General features: G+C 48.2%; 1 long non-coding RNA gene across 1 annotated transcript; it reads left to right on the forward strand.

The window, feature by feature from the left end:
• The first annotated feature begins 7,673 nt into the window (after positions 1-7,673).
• LOC122386013 lies at positions 7,674-13,934 on the forward strand. The gene is made up of 2 exons (XR_006257311.1): positions 7,674-11,513; positions 11,887-13,934. It is a non-coding gene; the product is annotated as an uncharacterized LOC122386013 (long non-coding RNA).
• The last annotated feature ends 9,213 nt before the right edge of the window (positions 13,935-23,147 follow it).

The raw sequence follows: 23,147 nt of genomic DNA on the forward strand, positions 1-23,147 counted from the left end.
TGACCTTGACCTGAGGTCAAATCTTCATGTTGACCTTTCAAAGTCTTTCAAGGTCAAATTATGGTTCATTCGATGCGTCTTGGTGAGAGGAACACGATGCCGGTAAAAGTATGCTTGTGCAAGGCCGGTAAAAGTATGCTTGTGCAAGGCTTAATTTAAGTCATTGTTGAAAAAATTTCAAAGTTGGCTATTTTGGCATTTATAGTTTTTGCCCCCTACAGGCAAGAGAGTTTACGCTAGGTCAGATCTCAGAGAATGAGTCCGAAAGAGCGCTAATAGGGCTATGGAATGCGCTTTTCCGCGGCGCTTGGTTCCCGAGTTATGCGTTGGCTTCCTAGAAATTGTCGACATTCGACTTGAGAATCGGCTTAACATTGAAGGTAACGAGAACAAAATTTAATCACTTTTTGCACTTCTAGAGGGAGATATCCTGGCGTGAACTTTGGTCAGTTGTTAAGCCTATGGTGGAGGTAAAGCTTCACGCCCGGCTGACGTCACAGACCTCGGCTACCAAATCGTGTCCGGTGGAGGCCAGGTTACTCAACACTTCAACTTGTATGTTCCTTGGGAAGTAATGAATGACAAGACTTCTGACTTATGCAGTTATGATCAAGGCCCTAAATACAAGGTTGCACGGACTTATTTCTACTAAACCTACCAGAATATAGTTTCACGGTTGATTATTTAAATAATAATTCAATCAAAATTTCTTTATCATTATCTCGTAATCATTTATAAGCAATTTTATAAATCAACTTTCAATTTGCTTGCCTTTTACTAGCAAAATAACTTTTCTAGTATTGGGTCAACATAGTGGTGTAGCAGTAGGAACCACATCTGGCAAAACCCCAATGCCTACATACAGCAGAAAAGCAGGCACCAGGTGTCGCCACAGTCGCCACTTGGTCGCCACACAGATGTCGCGCGCGTCGCCAATCGCCACACTACCGATTTCCATAAGGACGCATATGTACGGATATGTATAGGAAAGTCGCCCTTAAGGATTACGCTTACATCCTTTGCTTATGAGGTCGGTGGTTGGAAATTGGGAGGGGCTCAGCTATTTTCGACCACGGATATGCCTTTATCACATGATGAGGAACATGCTGATAAGCGTTTTATGCGTCATAACAGCACAAAAGTATTTTTAATCATTTTTCAAAAATAGCCGTTCTGCCGCATCTTTCAGTGCAAGGTGCCGTCGGTCATCCCCGACGTGACGTCACGCAGGGAATTTGCCAGATTTTCCTACTCGACTTCGACACTAGAGTTGCAAAATTTCCCTACCGCACTACCGGCATGCCGGTAATTTTTCACTACCGCAGGTTTTTTCGTGGTATCTGGCATGTCTTGCCGGTAGCATGCCGGTATTTTTGATTTTGCACAAAAAATTATCAGCATATGATTCAAACTTTGGACACTAAGAGGCTATTGAATTGTAATAATTGGACAATGGGTGGCTGTTGGGTGGGGCGGTTACTGAAATTGCCAAAATGTGGCATCTCATGTAGTGGTAAGCCAGAATCAAGAATGCAGATTTTTTAGTATGCCGGTAATTTGGCGGTTTTTTTTGCTTGGGGCGTGGTAGCATGCCGGTATCCCAGAAAATGGTCAGCACTCTAGTCCGCGCGCACTTTTGACAGCTCAGTACCGTTGATCTGCTGGTGGCTTAGTGCTCACGACTGGACGGTATGGATCTGTTCTTGTTTATAAGCGCTTCAGAGCCGTATCGCGCTATTTTTCTTTCGCCATTATTATCGACTTGCATTGGTCTGATATATCGACTTGTACATTAGACAAAGGTACGGTGTCTCAACGCGTGTGGTGGTGGATTTGCAGTTAGTGACATCCGCAGTGCGACTTTGTCCGAAACTGTTCAGTCAGTGGTTTGTGACCGCGGCCTTCGCTCGGAAAGTGATCAATCATATTCTTGCTATTCGCCTATCCCCCCCCCCTCTCTCTCTCTCTCTCTCTCTCTCTCTCTCTCTCTCTCTCTCTCTCTCTCTCTCTCTCTCTCGAACTGCCAGACTTTCACAAACCATGTTGATTGTGACGCGCAGGATAGCCGATGCTGCTGGTTTTCTGTGGTGACCATAAAGTACCTCGGCGCATGCGATTGCCCATGAATTATGTTGGTGTATTCCGTTTGTTTTGATGTATATCAAGATGTACTGTCCCGAAACATATTCTGGACTCTCAAACCAGTTTGTGGTACCAATGTGACGTGTGCAAATGTGTCAAGTTGAAACAAATCACAAAATAACAGGACCCGTGAACATCTATTTACACTTACCCTGCTACAGGAACGAGCCCAACCACACTGAACAACAATTGGCTCTTCACGACCCGGAGTTGCCGACAGCCATCTGCTGTTGAGCATTTAGCTCCGCAGCTCTCTTAAATGCTTGCGGACATAGGTCACGAATAGTTTGTGGAAGGTCGTTACAAACGTCACGACTGAATATATATAAAAAAAATCGACAGCTTCCCCATTCTGATCCGCTGGCACGGACGTTCAGCTGCTGATTCTGCCGACTGTTCAGTCTAGATTTTTTCTCGCACTTCTGTACTTCTGTAGGCGGCGGCTGGGACTATAATCGGCGCGTTTCAGTACCTACCCATCCCGCTCCTGAGTGAATAGCCGCTCAATAAGTGTTCACTGATAGATAATTCTGTATGTGTATCCCTTGTCCCGCGGGCCGGTGCACACTGGGCCGGGGGTCCGGAAAAGTGCTAGAAATTAATTGTGATTGAGTCGTTGATCTCAGTGACAAGCAAACATGCTAAAAACGAAGTGGGGCTGCTTAACCCTCGCCGGACCTATTGTCGGACCCCCCACCCCCTCGGCCGGCCGAGGGGGGAGGGTTCGTACGACCCCTTTTTGCCGTTTCGCCCCTAATGGAGCTAGAGCCTCGCGGAAAAAACAAGCGTGTGCGCCGTTTCAAGGCGGAACGATTGATACCCGATTTTAAGGTCCCAGGTCAACCGGTAACCTCTGAGGTGAAGTCAAAAAGCCCAAGGTAGGGTTTGGTTTTTGGCAAATAATTTCGCAAAAAAATGGCCGCAGAGCAGCGATTTTGGCACCATCGTGTTTGCCTGGCTCAGGCGCGTCGAATGGTATGCTTTTTGTTCGGGTGAGGTCAACTTAAGGTATTGACCTCGAGTCAAGGTCAGTTCAGAGCCCATCAGGCCACGAACTTAATCGAAGGAGGTCGTATCGCATATCATTCGATTCGGGAGGTCTTCCCGAGTCCATTGGTGGCTTTCCCGAGTCGCTGGCTCAATTTGATCGTGAGTTATTGACGAGAAACTCCTATGACCGGTGTGACGTCATAAATGACGTCACGGAAGGTCAACAATGCAAAAGTAAAGCATCGGATCTTGCAAGGAGTGCACGAAATCACGATTCCGTGTGCTTGAGATAGTTTGAAATCACTTCATGCGCAAAAACAACAGTTTCCTTATTTCCCCATTCACTTTTAATGGTGAGGTCACGTGACCTCGAAGAGTAGCAGGCATTAGCAAAAATTGCGAGTAGGGCATGACAGAAAGATGATTGGTGGTTTGTATGGCATGGCCATTTTTAGCGGCTCGAAATAACATTTCTCAAAAAGTCTGACTAAAGAGCGAGCTGATGTTGATTATCACTGACTTGTGTTTAGGGGTTAATAATGACTGAATTTTTGAGTTTGGCCCAGAAATGTTGACAGCATTGTGTGCGTTGATCAATTCGGAGCTCAGGGACATATATTTTATTTAGATTATAAGCGTTTGTTTTTCACAACTTCCAGCGTTTTAAAGAGCGCCGGGCCTTCAGTAGAGCGGCGAGGTGACAATTGCCCCTACATCATGTGGTTTACTGGCGCATACCTCGAAAAGTAGCAGGGAAAAGCAGCAAAGCACCTATATGGAACAAAAGATGAGTAATCAGAGGCTAGTATAAAATGTTCATTTTTAGCCGCTCGAAATAACGTTTTCATAAAAGTCTAATTAAAAAATTGGATATGATTTTAACCCGCGCGGGGCTGGGGGGGGGGGTAAATTTTACCCCCCCTCGCGAATTTTTGCGATATCTCAAAAACGGCGGCGCGCAGCGCCGCCAAACTTTCAGTACCTTTTCTTACATCAATTTGACACGTTCCCTGAAAATTTGAGCGAAATCCGTCGGAAAATTTTTGAGAAATTGACGTTTTAGTGACGTCATGTTCGCCATTTTCGCCTCAAAAACGGCAAAAGTTCAAACGCCGCTAACATCTTCATTTTTAAAGGAATCAAGACGTAACAAAAAAGGGTATACGTAATTTTACTTTGTCTATCAAATGGCTATCTCGGTTTTTTGAAAATTTTGGATTTTGGCCTAATTTTTTTTTTTTTAAATGACTTTTTTGGTAAAATCATTATAAAATCCAAAATTTTGAGTCTATCGAAAAAACCGGAATATATGTCAGAGAAGTGGTCTATGTGCACCTACACACCAAATTTTAGAAGAATCGGTTCAAAAATGTGGGAGTTATTCAAAATTTTATGACGTCACGACACACAATTTTTTGAAAAATGACTTTTTTGGAAGTTCTAGACCTCGTACGGAAACCAAAATATCACCATTCGATTCGCCGTGAAAAACTGCATCAGATAGACACCTTTTTAGGCCTTAACAACCAACTTCAAAATTTGACCTCACTTGACCTGATCTTGACCTGACCTCGACCTGAAATTCATCCAGAGGTGGTCCATATCACTTATTGAGTGTGCCTATTGAATTCTATGAGTAAAATGACCCATTAAACATGTGTCGCACATGCCCTTTTCTATATTTTGTTTTTTTGGTGACCTGACCTGACCTGACCTTGACCTTGACCTCTGAATGATATTGTATGCAACGAATATTGTCTTGGTAGCCTAAGAACACGTTTTGGGCGATCAGTCTCAGTCCATGACTCCATTCTTCGGCAACTACGGTGCAAGGCCGATACTGTAGAAACTTGCAATTTGTACCCTTGACCTGACCTTGACCTTGACCTCAAACTTTAAGTTAAGTACATGTTTTTAGTAGTTCGTGATGAGAGCTTTCGATTGGCGTTTGAATTTTCCAAATCGGACCATTAGTTCGGGAGATAACAGGGGAGATAAAATTTACCCCCCCCCCCAGCCCCGCGCGTTCGGCTGGAGACCCCAGCCCCGCGCGGGTTAAATTACGTCTTGCAGCTGCTTGCAAACAGCTAGCTTATCTTGCAGAAAAGCGATGCAATATGTCAGAATGATGTTGGCACAGTGAACAACAGTGCCCTGAACTAGTCTGACAGGAAATTTCGTTCAAAACGACGATTGGTCAACTAATAAATTACCACTAAAGTTCATCATTAAAATCGGTAAATGTGGTCTCTCACTCTCACTCTCACTCTCACTCTCACTCTCACTCTCTCACTCTCTATACTATTTCACCGAAGGTTTCAGACCAGAGGGGGCCCCTGACAGATTTTTTTGGGGGGTCAGCTGTCCTCTGACCCCACCCTGGCCGCGCCACTGCCCTCGCCCGTATGGGGGGGGGAGGGGGTCGAACGGAACCCCTCTGTTTTTCGCGAATACCTCACGTTAAAGGGACTATCCCACCTTTAACATGGAGTTTGAGTTGAGATAGCCAAGTTTGCGGCGAGGTTCAGAAACCACTATCTATCTAGGTTGCAAACCCCGCGGCCTCTAGGTGTTGAAGAAATTCGTTCCCTTCATTTGAAAATGGGCCTTGTACAAGGCCCTATCTTCAACATGGAGCGACCGTTAGTGTGACGTCACCTTGTTTAGTCATTCTGATTTAAATGGGTTTGTTCGTTGAAAAATCGCTTAAAACTTGGTCTGAACTTTGTTGTGGTGCCTACAGAGTAAAAAGAATCAGCTTTATGACAGTAATGTGGCCTGGGGAAGGAGGTAATTTTGGGCTGTGACGTCACATATTTGAAAGTTTGTGTTTGGAATATGGGAAGCCTAAGATGTTTAATGAAAAATAAATGCCAGAACTGTGTTCCTGGTCATCCAATCTATAAAGTCGGGCACAATTTAACTGGTTTTAACAACATTTTAGAAGGCGGGATAGTCCCTTTAAAAGCGGCCGATCGCGGCGAAACGTTCAGTACCCTCGCGTCAGTCAAATTTACACCTACCCTGAAAATTTGGAAACACTATGAAAGTACTACAATAAAAAATGAAACTACTACTACTACTACGACACCTATGGCAGGACCCCTACTGGTTGACCTGACCTGAGCTGACCCGACCTGGCCTGAATGCATAAAGCCATCATCTGTGATCAAAACTAACATGATATTTGTGATCATCACCCCCAAAAAACCTCATTGCAACCACACTTAACGACGTTCCAACAGGTCCCGATTTTTCCGACTTTTATGTCATTGACCTGACCTGGAAGGTCAACCAATGCCGTATGACCTTCAAATTAGGTATCATCGTCTTCCTCTCGTCACGGGCAGCACGTCCGTTTTTTCCGCCAAGCTCCGGCTCTATCAGGGGCAAAACGGCAAGGGGGGGGGGTCCAACGGCGCACCACACGCCATAATTGTCCCGAGGCCCCCTTAGGATGTCATCAAATGTGGAGTGACATGAGTGACATGAGTGGAGAGGCAGTTTGCAAAATGCATGAACTGCCTATAGGCAATAGGCATTTTGCAAAATGCCCGGGTTTTTACTTTGGATAAGGGAGAACCGTCCAAAACGCACCCCCCCCCCCCTTAACCCGCGCCCTGGTGGGGTCTGTTTATAACGTGACCTGGTGGGGGGGGGCTATTTTTGCCCCCCCCCCTCGTATCTCCGAAACTACTGGACGGATCCGCAAAATTCAAACGGCGTTCGAAAGGCCTGTCAAATTTGTCGAAGGAAACCAAATTTCGTTGACCTCGGGGTCACCGATGACGTCACAGGTCAGGTCAAAGATGAAATGTCGCTAATATCAAGCGTGCCGCTTGATATTAGCTGGCGACGTCGAGCTGAACCCTGGGCCCGAGCAGCATCGGCGCGCGCTCACCGTCCGCTGTCAGAATGTGCGCAGTGTGCGCAACAAGCTACACACGCTGCGAGCCATGGCGCCCGATCTGAGCGCCCAGGACGCGTTCTGCATGACGGAGACTTGGTTATCAGCCGACGTCGCCGACTCCGAACTGCAGCTGGGCTGGGACCAACACACCTGGATACGACGGGACCGCCCTACACACGGCGGAGGCGTCGCTTGTGCAGTCAAAACCCAGCTGCACCCGACCCGGCGACGCGACCTGGAGCCTGACACCGCAGAAGTACTGGTGGTACAGATCGGCACTAACCGTCCCACTTATTTGGCAGTCTGTTATCGGCCTCCCGACCTGGACGGCGATTTAACCGCGATCTTCGAGTGTCTCGCCAAGTTGCGCGCCACTACAAGACCTGTCATTGTCTGTGGCGATTTTAACCTGCCGGAACTGCAGTGGCCAGCCGGAGAGGATCCTGTTATACGAGTGAGATCCGCCCGAGCTGTACAATTCGTTGAGAATCTGAACATCAACGGACTTACTCAATCTGTGCACGCTCCCACAAGGAACGATGCTGTGCTAGATTTGGTGCTCTCGTGGGGTGGGGACATCGATACGACTGTGGGTGAGGGTGTGTTTGAATCGGATCACCTAGAGACATGTGAGAAATAGTTTTGGTGAGTATTTTCTATCCGACCAGTGGCTTCTATCCGAACAGTGGAAGCTGGACAGCCACGGCTGACTGTTGTTCTGTTGGCGGGCCAGCGCCGCCTCCCACCGGCCACCATACGATGACGGCCGCCGGAGACCGAGCACCGGTACCACCGGACAAAAAGTGGAATCGGCAAGGCCGGGCTAGCGACTGTCTGCAGATCGGCAGAGAAGAGCTGAGCTGCACCTACGCTGCAGGGCAACTACCGACTGCAGTGGCTTTACCTGTTTTTGTGTGACCAGCGAGGAATAAAACGGGCGCGAGACGGAGCAGCGAGACACTCCTCACACAGTCCACACCACGTTCGACAACACCCACTCTGCAACACTCCACTCAACATGCACAAGTAAGTACCTACGTAAGAATGACTCAGACCGGACGGTCTGCCCCAGCCAGCTCTCTTGGAGCTGTGCTGTGGGGACAAGGTGACGTGACGTCTTCTAGGAAGTCCGTTTAACTTGCCGAACTATTCGGTATATGGTTGAACTGTTTGTTTTGTCTTTCGGCTAACCATTCGGTTATCTCTTTCGGCCTTTTTTTTGGTGACCGTTGACCGCCGTTGTCCGGTCTCACTGCGCTGTTTGTGTTTCAGCCTGCCCGCCATCATGACGCTGACCAGGGAGCCGATTGGCTCGGCTTGGCGGCAGCAGGCTGTTCTTTCGACACTCTTCCGTCTTCTTCGATATCAGCCTGTGCTAATGCAACGGCTATTCGTGCAGGACTGATTTTCGGCCTTGTCTCGTTTAATGACTCGATCGCTTCCTTTTGACATTTTGGTTTCGACCTCATCTTTTGGCTCATTTCAATATATCTACTTTTAACTCATGTTCACGTCTGTATGGTGGATGGTGTTGGGAACGAAGGAGGGAAAGGAACCAGAAACACACATATATCGATCGCGTTTTCATCAGTAATACCCCTAGACAGCATATAGAGTAAAAGATTGAAGAATATAATCCCCTAGACAACAGATAAATAATCAGGATGCAATGTAGGCTATACAAAGGGACCAACTTCAAATTACATTGGGGGCTCGTCCGGGATCTCAAACTCTGTTCTGCTCGAACAGGACCCTGATTATATATGCTTCTGATTCATTGCATGTTCTTGCTTGTAAAGTTTTCAGGTTCTTTGTTGTTCCAGAATGATTCGTCGTTGGTGTAACTTGCTGCTCGTGGTTCGTAAACTTTCCGTTTCACCGTGTTCGTGAATTGACTGGTCACAATTTGTGTATTTCCAGTTGCCTTTATTTGATGGTGAATGGCTCGAGTTCCAGACTCTACTAGGTTCGTCAGGCCAATTGTTGGTCCGCATGCTGCATGGACAACCTACATTGGACGCACCGTCGAGGTCGCCATCTCTTGAAGTTCATTTGATTCAGGTTAGTCTTGCTTGCTTCTGTGGGTCTACTTACTTTGCCTTCTGGGTATACGCTATTCGGTCGTATGCCTCGCAAATTAATTCGTTCGCATCGTTGGCATGACAGCAAATGGCTACCTAACTTCATAGGAGGTATAAATGAATGTCCTAATATGCGCCATTGATTACATCCATTCGATTCCTTAGACTTGAAAATATGTTTGGATGATACAGGACTTGGTATTCTTGAACTTTATTAAGAAGTTGCCCGTATAAGGTGCTCATATAATGCCGACTTGGTGTTGTTGAGCTGGTCCGTAGGTTTGATCTGATAACTTCGACTTGGTGTTATTGAGATTTGTCTTGACCTTTAATGCTCAGATGTTACTGACTTGGCTTTAGGGAGCTAACACTGACTTCGTTGCCATGACACGTTCTGATGATACCGACTTGGTGTCATTGAACTTTGGGGTAGTTGCCATAGGACGTCAGTGACCAGGTGCATGGCAGCACAGTGGTCAGCTAGCGTATTCGGGGCAATAACCATCCACAGATAAAACATCGCGAGTTCGATCATCTGATCGCCAAACCGGATATGCGATTTGATCAGTGTTTTCAAGATCGCTGAAGTATCCCATGATCAAGGTTTCCGGAGTTCAGAGGTCCGTTGACATAACCTTACATGGCCCTGACACAGTCCGAAGTGTCATTGTGACTGAGTGGATTGATGCCTCGCTGACATGATTAGTTATTCTTTTGTGGTTTTACTTGTTGTTTGGGTTTTAATTATTGTTTCATGGAGTTGTTTCATGGCTGAGTTGTTGACAAGGTTCAGTGGAACAAAATCGGTTCAATGTTTCACAGTTTGAGATGTCATTTATTTGTGAGAGTACAACGTCGTTTACATCTATTCAGTTCTTACACAGGAATTTCAACATTTCAGAGCATGTGGCAGGTTTCCGGCAAGTCGAATTCGGGTGAAGTAATTCTCTCTGTGTTAGACACTTTGCCCTAGTTGATAGGTAAATTTCGTATTAATTAGTCATTATTGGTTAACATTGGATGGCAATATACCTTTGCTTCGGTTCAAACAGACAGTCATCTCATCAGTCAGTTGAGGGTTGTGATTTGTGAAGATAATCCCAGTCAACATTGGTGATACTCCCGTCCAGTTGGGAAGTATTTGACAGAATGATAAACGCATCTGTTATTTGGCGGGTGATGTGCTGGGCCAGAAATGTGGTTTCCGTTTATTGAGTAGGTCGTGCCGTCTGCCTACGTCCCTGAGAGAAGGGCGAGTGCTAGGTAGGACGTGCAGCCTACAGACGTCTCTTGGAGGAGGACGTCACCGGACCGTCTGCTCGCGTGGAGCAGGACGGCAGTCGCTGCCCGGACGCGTAGGAGCTGAGGAGAACTGGTGATAGGGCCTGCCCCACCTATCTACCAGAGTTGAGCAGCATGGCAGAGGGTGGTCCTCTGGGGGTCCATGCCCACCGAACATACACCGGCCGGGTATGGGTGGAATTCTCGGTCAGCTTACGCTCTAGGCATAAGGGCTGGGCGTGCAGTGACGGGAGCAGCAGGTCACTGGCACAAGCGACAATCCATGCTGAGGAGGTGTTCCTAGTATGTGAAAAACGGAACCATTTGAGCGTGTAAGGCGGCAAACCCCACCGCAAATACACTGCTACCGGAGTATAAAGAGTCGAACACTCCGGCGACTACAAGAGAGAGGCCAGCAGCAAACCCGACTAACAGCTTATATGTTTCAGAAGGTGACGTCGATAGGAAAGGTGTCTTATTGGGTGATGACGACTCGATTGCTCGAATTTGTTGCACAGGTGCTGCAGGTACAGCAAACCTGACCAGAAGCTTTATTGTTTCAGAAGATGACATCGATAGGAAAGGTGTCTTAGGATGATGACTCGGTTGCTTTGCTTCATTTGCACAGGTGTTGCAGAAGCAGCAAAACCGATCGACAGTTTACTTGTTTCAGAAGTTGACTGCAGCGTCGATAAGAAAGGTGACTCGTTTGCTGTGCTTCGTTGCACAGATGTTGCAGAAACAGCAAACCCGACAAACGGCTGATATGTGAGTACACTTCAGGTGACTGCAGAGGGAAAGACAGTGGTTAAGGGGGAAAGTGGTTTTCGTCTCGTTTTATCTCCATTCCATGGCAGGAGGTAAGACGACTCGAATCCTTGCTTAGTTGCACTTCGCAAGTCATAGCAAGTGCAGAACTCTTCAGGAGCCCAGTCCATGGCTCATCTTAAAGGTGGAAGATATACTTATACGCTTCATGTCCTTATTCATCGAAAATGAATGCGTGGGTCTTGCGGTCGAGATACCGTGGCAAAGACAAATAATAATTCGGCCCAACAGCAGTCACAACGTGAGCTGACTGAAGCCGAAAGGTTTCGATTTCAGCGCAGGTACGAGGTACGAGACGTCCCGAGAAGGTCTGGCCGGTAGAGCTAAACCGAGTAGCACCGCAACGGTAAAGTAAAAATCAATGAAATGCTGGCTTGGTTGCATTGTCTCGAATTAGCGAATAACAAGTATGTTAACGGCATGTTAACGGTTTTAAGCAAGGTTCTGGAGTAACATCAACTGTGCAAACTGACCACGCCGTTTCCTGTGTAACGTGAAGCCTATGCAGTTAAGATCTGCAACCCTAGATAACTCGTTCAGCACTCGTTTGAATTATTGACAATCCTAAGTCTGAACGATGAGCCCACGTCTTGTTTCATGAAAGGTGTACCTACCAGCTGTTGTGGCTAACTTTCGTTGTATTGTCTGCAACAGACACCACACCGAGTGGAGGTCCTGATGGATTTATCCGACCCTGTATGGAGCGCCACCGACTCGTGAGTGACCAGCGACGGTGATGTCGGGTCACGAACAAAGTAAGGACAACCTTTGAGATCGAAAGATCAAAAGCCAACGGGCATGTGCTCACTTGTTAAAGTAAAGCAGATGAGTTTGCTACAATCTACTTCAGAGTATGCATGAAGGTCGTGACAAGGGTCAGTTGGTGCTTGAGGTACAAGTTATGGTGGAGCAACAATCCTGTGCATTGCCTTGAATCTAGATCCAGCGACAATCAATGGATCTGTGCAGACCAAAGATGCGCGGGCATAGAACCGGCATAGTCATAGGACAAATTGCTCGTGTGATACGATGCTTGCGTCGTCTGGTGCCTCTCAATGTCCTCAAGTCATTGGCGCCAGCAGCAGAGCGAGTCCTACACAGGTATCTGAGATACCAGAAGGTCTACAGGCACAACGAACCTCTCGGCATGACAGATTGACTTCAACCCTAACACCTCACCCGAGCCCTTAGGTCCCACGTCTCGATGCTGACTGCTGCCAGAAGTCTGAGCCGCATCCTTCTGTTATGACAGAGGCAAACGATCACTCGCCCTTTGACTGTAACTTATCTTCCTCCATGCGTGGCAATTCAGAGCAGACGGATGGACACATCACGCTAACGCTCGGGAATTTTAAAGTCCAAGCCCGCATTGGGAATTGTTAACATGAGTACCTTTCATATTACATGGCGTGTTCCTCTGCTAATCCTTTTCGGTTAACCCCGATATTCCTTATCCTTGAAACTGTCACAGGTCAGTAGCAAGAAGATGTGGTTCCCAGAATAGCATAAATGTAAATATGCTTTGGTTGCTTTACCAGTATTTGGCATCAAGCAGCAGTACCAATTTGCAGTGCTTGGGTTATTGAAGCCATACGATCTGATGAAGTTATGATCAATTAAGATTCAAGCTACTTAGTACTTTGTATTTTGTACTAAAGTCATATTTTTAGGAAGATACAAAACGGTTTAAGACAGAGGGTTTGTCGCATTTGACTTATCAACGAGTCAAACTCAATTTAGACTGTGAACCATCTAACTATTACGTATGTGTACCCGTTCATCCCCAAAGGTTACAGTTCTTCGTTCGCTATAAAAATGGAAGGGATGTGAGAAATAGTTTTGGTGAGTATTTTCTATCCGACCAGTGGCTTCTATCCGAACAGTGGAAGCTGGACAGCCACGGCTGACTGTTGTTCTGTTGGCGGGCCAGCGCCGCCTCCCACCGGCCACCATACGATGACGGCCGCCGGAGACCGAGCACCGGTACCACCGGACAAAAAGTGGAATCGGCAAGGCCGGGCTAGCGACTGTCTGCAGATCGGCAGAGAAGAGCTGAGCTGCACCTACGCTGCAGGGCAACTACCGACTGCAGTGGCTTTACCTGTTTTTGTGTGACCAGCGAGGAATAAAACGGGCGCGAGACGGAGCAGCGAGACACTCCTCACACAGTCCACACCACGTTCGACAACACCCACTCTGCAACACTCCACTCAACATGCACAAGTAAGTACCTACGTAAGAATGACTCAGACCGGACGGTCTGCCCCAGCCAGCTCTCTTGGAGCTGTGCTGTGGGGACAAGGTGACGTGACGTCTTCTAGGAAGTCCGTTTAACTTGCCGAACTATTCGGTATATGGTTGAACTGTTTGTTTTGTCTTTCGGCTAACCATTCGGTTATCTCTTTCGGCCTTTTTTTTGGTGACCGTTGACCGCCGTTGTCCGGTCTCACTGCGCTGTTTGTGTTTCAGCCTGCCCGCCATCATGACGCTGACCAGGGAGCCGATTGGCTCGGCTTGGCGGCAGCAGGCTGTTCTTTCGACACTCTTCCGTCTTCTTCGATATCAGCCTGTGCTAATGCAACGGCTATTCGTGCAGGACTGATTTTCGGCCTTGTCTCGTTTAATGACTCGATCGCTTCCTTTTGACATTTTGGTTTCGACCTCATCTTTTGGCTCATTTCAATATATCTACTTTTAACTCATGTTCACGTCTGTATGGTGGATGGTGTTGGGAACGAAGGAGGGAAAGGAACCAGAAACACACATATATCGATCGCGTTTTCATCAGTAATACCCCTAGACAGCATATAGAGTAAAAGATTGAAGAATATAATCCCCTAGACAACAGATAAATAATCAGGATGCAATGTAGGCTATACAAAGGGACCACTTTCAAATTACAGACATGCTCTCGATTTATCGTGCAACTGTCAGCCGTTCCTCGGGTCACCAGAACCTCTGGATTTAACTATCGAGCCGCTGATTTTAACCAGTTACGTGCCGCTCTTAGATGTCTTCCGTGGTCTATTTTGAATGATTTAGACGTAGACTCTGCCGCTGAACTCTTCTATGACTTGTTGAACGCTGCTATTGCTGACTATGTGCCAACCGTGACGCGATCTCGCCGCCTCCCGCCGTGGTTTGACAGGGACGTGTGTTGTGCTTTGAGAGAGAAGGACCATGCCCATCGCCTGAAAAAATCCCAACCCTCTCCTGAGCATGACCTTGCCTTCTCCAGAGCCAGATCTGATTTTAAACGTGTCGCAGACTCCAAATATCGCGACTATCTACTGAGCCTCGTCCGTGATTTCCGTGATAATCCTAAACGCTTCTGGTCCTTCATCAAAACTCTCAAGTCATCCTCCCATCGCCCAGCTACCCTGATTCACAACGGTCAATCCTACTCCAAAGCATCTGACTGCGCCAACATTTTTAACGACACTTTTGGATCCAAGTTTAGTGAACCCCAAGTAGACGGCCTACCTGATGCTCCTGTCTTTCCTTCTCCTATCCTAGACCAATTCATTATTCCACCTGGCAAAGTTCACTCGCTGCTTCTCAGCATTGGTAAGCACAAGGCCTGTGGTCCAGACGGGCTCAGCGCTCGTATTATCCACGAGTGCGCCACAGAGTTGGCCGTCCCCCTTGAAATTCTTTGCAGGCTCTCCGTTTCTCAGGCTGTCTTCCCCAAGGTCTGGAAAGACGCCAACGTTATCCCCATCCACAAAAAGGCGACAAAAAGAATCCTAATAACTATCGCGGTATCTCCCTTCTCCCCCTCTGCTCCAAGGTCCTGGAGAGAGTCGTCTGTGACACCCTGCTGGCCCACGTTCTCCCGTCCTTACCTTCCAGTCAGCATGGCTTCCTTCCCAACCGATCCTGTTCATCCAACCTCAGCGTGTTCCTCAAACACAGCTGGGACTCCATCCAGGCTGGTGCTCAAACTGACTCCATTTATACTGATTATTCCTCTGCCTTCACCAGTGTCAACCACATCCTACTCCTCCACAAGCTCCAAACATCCTTCAACGTCACTGGGCGCGCTCTATCCTGGATCAGGTCCTACCTAACCAACCGTCGTCAGAGAGTGGTGCTAGACGGCGTGTGCTCTGACTGGGCTCCTGTCAGATCCGGCGTGCCGGAAGGGAGTGTCTGTGGTCCCCTCTTGTTCATCTGTCTTACCGCCGACCTGCCCACCCTTATCCAAACCAACTGTATCATGTACGCAGACGACATCAAACTCTACCACCGCATCACCTCCCACTCTGACACAGAACTGCTCCAGGCCGACCTCAACCGTCTCTCCACCTGGTCTGCTGCATGGCGTCTAAAATTAAATCCTACCAAATGTCATGTCATCTCCTTCTCCCTACGAAAATCTCCCATCCTAGCCACATACACTCTAGATGGCACTACCCTACAGCGCCGATCCGAAGTCCGAGACCTAGGAGTAATCCTCGACTCCAAGCTTACGTTTGCCGCCCACGTTGACCAGACTGTTGCCAAGGCAAACCGGATGTTAGGACTGATTATCCGTAGTATGCAACTGTCTCGACGCTACAGCAGAGCCGCCTTTGATCACAAAACCATGTTGTGTACGTACTACGCTCATGTGCGTTCAATCATCGAGTATGGCTGTGTCATATGGGCTGGAGCGGCTGCATCTCACCTGACAAGGCTCGAGCGAGTGCAGCACAAGTTTCTGATGTGGTTAGCTCGTTACTCTGACAGGCGCTCTGACGACCTGGACTACTTGGTTTTACTCTCACATTTTAAAGTGCGCTCCATCAAGTCTAGATTCATACAGTACGATATCATGTTTTTATTCCACATTCATCGTGGGAAGCTGGACAATGATGTGTTAGTCGGTGCGTTCGGTCTTGCCGTACCGGCACGGAGGACGAGGAGCACGGTTCTGTGGAACACACCGCGCGCGCGAGTGAACACTGTGCAACGATGTTTGTTTGTCAGGATCCCAGCTGCATGCAACTCATTCTTGCTCCATGACCCGACCACCGACTTCTTTACTGGTAGTTCATACTCATTTAAAACACGCGCTATCGGCTTCACAATTACGCAAGGCACTTTCATGTGATCTTTTACATCATACTCACGTGCTTTACTTTTATCGATCTTGTTTTATCGAACGTTTATTCTTATGTAGGTACTGTCATCTTGTGTATTGCTTGTGTGTAACTGACTTCGTCAGTAAAAGGGCGATGGGCCTGTTGGCGATCTAATAAATACAGAATACAGAATACAGAATACAGAAATGTTTCACCTTTCTCGGGTCATCTAGGGAATCCGCTATAACACCGAAGAAAACGTATTTTGTCGAGAATCAGCGATAGGGCGTCAGTTGCCTAGTACATATGTTGCTATAAGAGGTCACTGACATTACCAGGTCAGGTCACAGGTCAGGTCACCAAGGGTCACAGGTCAGGTCACATGAACCTAACTTAAGGTACTAAGGTTGTGCGATGCATGTTTTATGGCCAATTTTTCATTTCCAACTGAATGGTGTTGGTTATAAGACTATCAGGTACGGCTTAGGCCACTTTCTGGTGAAGGTCAGGTCAAGGTCAGGTCAAAAAAGGTCAAATTTTAAAGTTGATAGTTTTGCATAAAATGGGTATTAATTCGATGCAGCTCGTCACGGGGAGTCTAATGGTGGTCTTTGTTTTGCGCTACAGGGTCTAGAATTGCTAAAAATTGAGTTTGAAAATTTGACGTCATTAATTTTGAACCGTTTTTTCGCTATAACTTCGCCAAAAACAGAGGTATCAATCTCAAATTTGGTATGTGGATAGAAGGCGGTAAGGACTATCATATATGTTCCGGTTTTTGCGAAATTCAAAAAACTTTGGATTTTTCGGCTATTTTAGTCAAAAAATCTATTTTTTTATTTTTGGGGGTCAAAATCCAAAGATTTCAAAAATCTGTAGCAAGGCTACATCTTGGGGCGTCTTAACATTTTTCAGATCGGGACCCAGCCGCCCGCCATACTCCCCTCCCCATACTCAGCAGCAGCATTCATCATACCGTGGCGCTCTGGTCACAAGCCTTCCATCCCAGCACCTCATCCCCACCAGTGTCAGCGCCGTCGGGACAGAGAGCCGGTCGGCCGCCGCCGCCGCAGCGTCAGCATTCTGATCCAGAACAGGTGAATGTCTTCAACGACCCCGCATGTTGGAGCGACAGGGGCACATCACAAGCCCCGACTGAGCCCTCAGCCCACTGGGGCGTAGTGGCTACAGCCCGTCGGCACCTGCCTGCCCTCACTGCGACTCAACCACAGCTGAGCCAGCACCGTCGGGACCGAGCACCGGCCGCCGTCGACGCAGAGTCAGCAGCCTCATCCGAGCCGAGTGACTGTCTCCAACGACCCAGGGGCGGAGCCGCGAGGGTACGTCACCAACCCCTCCCCGAAGAGCCCCAAATGGTCACCAGGGGACAGCACAGGACCGAAGTCGCAAAATTCATCAGCAAATGGAAGGGGACGTTGAAAACACTCAAGTAAAAGGTTACATCAAATACTGGACGTCAAATCGTAGCTAATATACAAGAGAACTACAAGAAACCAGTAAAATTTCAAGACATAAATTGCATCCCAGATGGTACCCTAGCAAATGGACCAATCAGAGAAGAGTTGGTAATGACGCATCAGAGCGGCAGAGGAGTGCTCGCCGCCAGAGGCAGACGGACAGATCCCTGGGGGACTCCGGCCGAGAGACACACGCCCGATCCCACCATGTAAGTTCCCTGAAATTATCCTGGCGGCTGGGTGGGGTAAATTAAACTGGGTTTAAGAAATTTATATTATGAATTAACAACGTAACGAATACAGTTAAATTTCAATACCGTACAGGCTGGACGCAGGTTACCGAAGCTTATTTAGGAATATTGTGTGTGGATTTTACCTGATGGGTTATTATTCGGAAAATGCGTTGTAACTTGGGAAATGATTTAATCTATGGAAGAAGCTACGGAAAGGGCAGGACTTTACGTAGGAATCCGGACCTTAGTGGGTTGGCGAGAAAACTGGCACATACAGCGTAGGTAATATTTTGTTTCCAATGATTGGACCTGGCTTATTTTTCGGAACGTGTAATAAGATAAGATCTGTTTAGCTTTGCTGGTTAGGAAATCTTCGAATGATTAAATGTTAGGTAACAATTACCAAACCAGAATATGACATCAGTTGTAAAGGAAAATGTTCACTATTGGCTTATCGTCGTTGGCGGAGAAACGTACCATTTCTTAACTGTTTTATTGTTAACGCTTGCTCGCTTTGCCTCGCTTTACAAATATATCAATCTGTTATTTTCATAAAGAGTCTTGAGGGAAATTTCGGGGAAGGGTAGGAAGTTATCAGTACGAAATGAAGGGACGGAAAAAGAGGGAGAACACGAGGGTAAATCGCGACGATCGGGAAAAGGGAGAAACATGGGTGGCAGCAGAGAAAGACGGTAGCTGCGAACACTGACTCATCCGCGCACTGGTTGGAGGCTGAGGAGCTGGCCCGGAGAAGTTCCAGAAAGGTGAGTGATTTTCTTTCATTGTAATGTTACGGTGTTCCGAAATCAGTAGAGGGTTTTCTGTAAATTCTCCGAAGGTTGTCCAAGCACATAGATATCAGGATAGGATTCGGGAAGTAGGATTAAAGATATTAGGATATACATCCGTTCGTTGGTTTATGAGATCGACTAAAATATGCCCTGCATTCCTTTCATACGCCCATCCTAAGCCCCGACGAGTTACTGGTGATCAGTTCTTGTCGTACCCCGTCCATACACTCATCCTAAAGCCCCGACGAGTTACTGGTGATCAGTTCTTGTCGTACCCCGTCCATACGCTCATCCTAAAACCCCGACGAGTTACTGGTGATCAGTTCTTGTCGTACCCCGTCCATACACTCATCCTAAAACCCCGACGAGTTACTGGTGATCAGTTCTTGTCGTACCCGTCCAAACGCTCATCCTAAGCCCCGACGAGTTACTGGTGATCAGTGCTCGTCGTAACCCGTCCAAACGCTCATCCTAAGCCCGACGAGTTACTGGTGATCAGTTCTTGTCGTACCCCGTCCAAACGCTCATCCTAAGCCCCGACGAGTTACTGGTGATCAGTTCTTGTCGTAACCCGTCCATTCGCTCATCCTACGCCCCGACGAGTTACTGGTGATCAGTTCTTGTCGTACCCCGTCCATACGCTCATCCTAAAGCCCCGTCGAGTTACTGGTGATCAGTTCTTGATGTACCCCGTCCGAACGCTCATCCCAAGCCCCGACGAGTTACTGGTGATCAGTTCTCGCCGTACCCTGTCCGAAGGAGAGTCCCAATCTAGACCCCCGGTACTAAATATATTATCCATCAGTCTTCCCATTAATAGTCGTTGGTTTCCGTTGAATAAGGAAAGTATGGGTTGAGTAAGATCAAGATAGGAATGATAACGAGCAGCTAAACTTGTGCGTGCTAGCCGTGACCACGCTGTATTTTGTAAGTTAAGAACGTTAGTTGTTTAGGGTGAGAGAAGAGGATATAATTTTACGAAGTAATTTCCGGGAAACGGGTTAAGAGACGCCAGGTGTTAATTTGAGCAGGGTTAAGGTAGGATGTTAGACTTGTCAGGAAATGATAATTCAGTTAAACCGTTGCTTTATGCTATTACGATCATACAGTGGACGTAAGGAAAGGGATACGAGTGCGAAGTAGGAATAGGGAAGGTAGTCCGAGGCGAGGTGTTATTGACGCGATGGATAGGAATTCCTCGGGAAATGTAAGGGAGTCGAGAGTAGGTTGAGGCGGAAAGTTACCGTTTTCTTTTTTTTTTTGTTATCGTACGGGCAATTGTTTTTTTCCGAGGCTAGACGGCTTGTGTGCCCGGCTTCTATGTCGATATTTCTACCAACATGGCTTTTGTACAGTTGAGTGCGTACAGCGAGAGGTCTGTATTGTCAGGGCGGTGTCAACAATGTCTGCACGTCTTATTTCGACCGAGAGAGAGGGGCCGGTAGCGTAGTGTAGTGAGGTAGTAACGTCGGTAGAGTATCGGTGGGATAAGTTGGAGTAGCAGTGTAAAGGTTAGTAGACGAGGTATCGAAAGTAATGGGGAAATGTGCAAGGAAAAGTAGAGACGTTCGAGTTCCGAGGTTTCGAGTTCAGGTAGTTTGAATTATTGTGGTAATCAAGGTATTTGAGGAGTCCATAGATCGAGAGTTTTACGTTCTTGTAGGAAGTTAATGACAACCCGTGGAGTGGTGCCGGGTATTCGTGGGTGGTGGTGGAATGAGAGCCCCTGAAAAGTTAGTGAGGCCTGATAAGTCCTAGTCGGTGGGATAGGCATCGATAAGTCCTCGGAGTCGACGGGCTCCCCCGTAAAAGTTAGGCCGAGATGTAGTGACGTCGAGTGACGTGGTGTCGGTGCAGCGTGTGCTGCGGTGTTAATGGTAACTCGGCAGGCCGACGGGCCCTAAATTGAGGCAGGCCCGGGATGGGACAGCATGGTAGCCTCCGGTGAGTTTTTACTTAGCTTCTTTGTTATATGGCGGATAGCAGACAGAAGACGACACTTAAGACCCTGTTAGCGAGAATGTATGCAGTTTAATGGACATTTATCCAGCCTGGGGGTCAATCTTTCATTTGGTCACCGGCACTACTGGAGGGAGATTTTCGGGGGCAACGCAAACCAAAATAGGAGTGTGTAAGACGTGAAAGGGGTATAATGAATGGAGATGGACGAATCTTAGGCTAAGGACCAGTAGGAGTAGCGTTGAACTCAGTCGGAATGATCAGATAAAATGACACTCGAGGGCATAAGGAAATTAAGCATTAACATGACATTCAACCAAGCAAAGCCGATTCAATGTACCAGAATGACCAGCCTCAAATAACATAAAGCATCGACTTTCACCCGATGCAATATTGTCTGCAAGGGAGGACTTTCATCATTTTCTATCTTTCCTCTATCTTTGTTCTTCCTCTATTATATCTTCTCATTTTCCTCTTTGACCGTCTATCGAAGGAGTACTGACCATAGGCGTAGGAACAGGGGGGGCCGGGGGGGCCATGGCCCCCCCACTTTCGGAGGTGGGGGGGCCAGCAATGTTAACTGGCCCCCCCACTTTTTGCTGACTTAAGTGTCTGTCTGTACCTAGGTACCAGTGCTACCACCCGGTAACTTGACAACAATTTAGCTTGCCCTTTAATGAAGATTCCCTTTTGTTTCTACAGCGTTATTGACAGCAATTTCCTTCACTCAATGAAGGACACCATATCAGAGACAAGACTGTGGGTCCTGGTGACAGCATTTTGTTGAATACCAGGCACGGGACAGCGAGCACTGAGAAGGTATAAGACAATACTAGCACGGTGCAGGAGAATGCGTATACCAACGACCAACGCTTGACCGGATCTGCTTGGGGTCGGCATAGTTCGTCAAAGGCGCACTAGCTGGGGGCCAGGGTGACCATGCCCCCGCCTCGGCTCAAACAGGCTGGGGGCCAGCAATGTCTGTATCTGCCCCTTCCCTTCCACTTTCAGTGCAGTGGCGGTCGCAGAGGGGGAATCAGGGCCATGCCCTTCCCCCCTCCAAAGGCTAATCAGGGGGCCATCATATCATTTGCCCCCCCCCCCCCCAAACAACCAATGGGCCCCCATGGGCGTATGGGGCTCTGGCCCTTATTCGATTGTCACGAGGCTCAAGAATCCCACGCTAGCTATTAACAGCTCCCAAGCCAGTCTTTGAGGGTCCTACACTGATCTTGGAGGGCACTTCAGTGGCGGTCAAGCGCCGACATCGACCGCTGAGAACCCACATTGACCTCATTTGAGGGCCCCTAAACCGGCCTCAAGGGCCCAGTCGGCGTCTGAGGGCCTCACACCGGCCTCTGGTGGCCTCATTTCTGTCTCTGGGGTCCCAAGACTAACCTTTAGGTGCCTCTGAGGGTCCTGCACTGAATTCTGATTTCTGAAGACCCGATGCCGGCCTCTAAGGTCCGCATCGGCCTCTGAGGGTCCATCTTGGCCTTAGAGGTCCAACGCCGGCCCATGCCGGTCTTTTAGGGCCCCACACTGACCTCTAAGGGCCCATGCTGGCCTGTAAGGACCCGTCATTAGCCTATGAGGGCATAGTACGGGATTCTGAAGACCTGATGCCGGCCTCTGAGGCCCATCTTTGTTTTTGAGGGTCTTCTGCTGGTCTCTGGGGTCCAAACCGGCCCATGCTGGTATTTTAGGGTCCCACATTGACCTCTAAGGGCCCCGCACTGGATTCTGAAGATCCTATGCCGGTCTCTAAGGGTCCGCATCGGCCTCTGAGGGCCCACCTTGGCCTATGAGGGCCTTCCGCTGGTCTCTAGGTTCCAGGTCCCGCCCATGCCGGTCTGTTACGGCCCCACACTGACCTCTAAGGGCCCATGCTGGCCTGTAAGGACCCGCATTAGCCTCTGAGGGCCTTGCACTGGATTCTGAAGACCCGATGCTGGCCTCTGAGGCCCATCTTGGTTTTTGAGGGCCTTCTGCTGGCCTCTGGGGTCCAACACCGGCCCATGCCGGCATTTTAGGGTCCCACACTGACCTCTGAGGGCCCATGCTGGCCTGTAAGGGCCCACATTAGCCTCTGGCCCAATTCGGCATCTAAATGTCTCATCCTGCCCTTTGCAGGCCCTGTACTGGTCTCTGAGGGCCTCAACCCTCACCGGCCGATGGGGGGGGGGGGAGGATGCCGCCCCTCCATAGTTTTTTTTTTCGCGATAGCTCCGAACACGCCGGTGATAGAGAGCTGAAGCTTGGCATACCTGACCTTTGAATCAAGCCGGATCTTTTGACACCAACCGCATTTTCGGGTCAGATCAGGTCACTGACCCATGAGGTCATAAGTGAACCTCTGCACGGTCTTCAGATGTCGCAACTTCGCAA

Source organism: Amphibalanus amphitrite, unplaced genomic scaffold (genome assembly GCF_019059575.1).
Source record: "Amphibalanus amphitrite isolate SeventyFive unplaced genomic scaffold, NRLGWU_Aamphi_draft 000237F_arrow, whole genome shotgun sequence".
NCBI classification, from domain to species: Eukaryota; Metazoa; Arthropoda; class Thecostraca; order Balanomorpha; family Balanidae; genus Amphibalanus; species Amphibalanus amphitrite.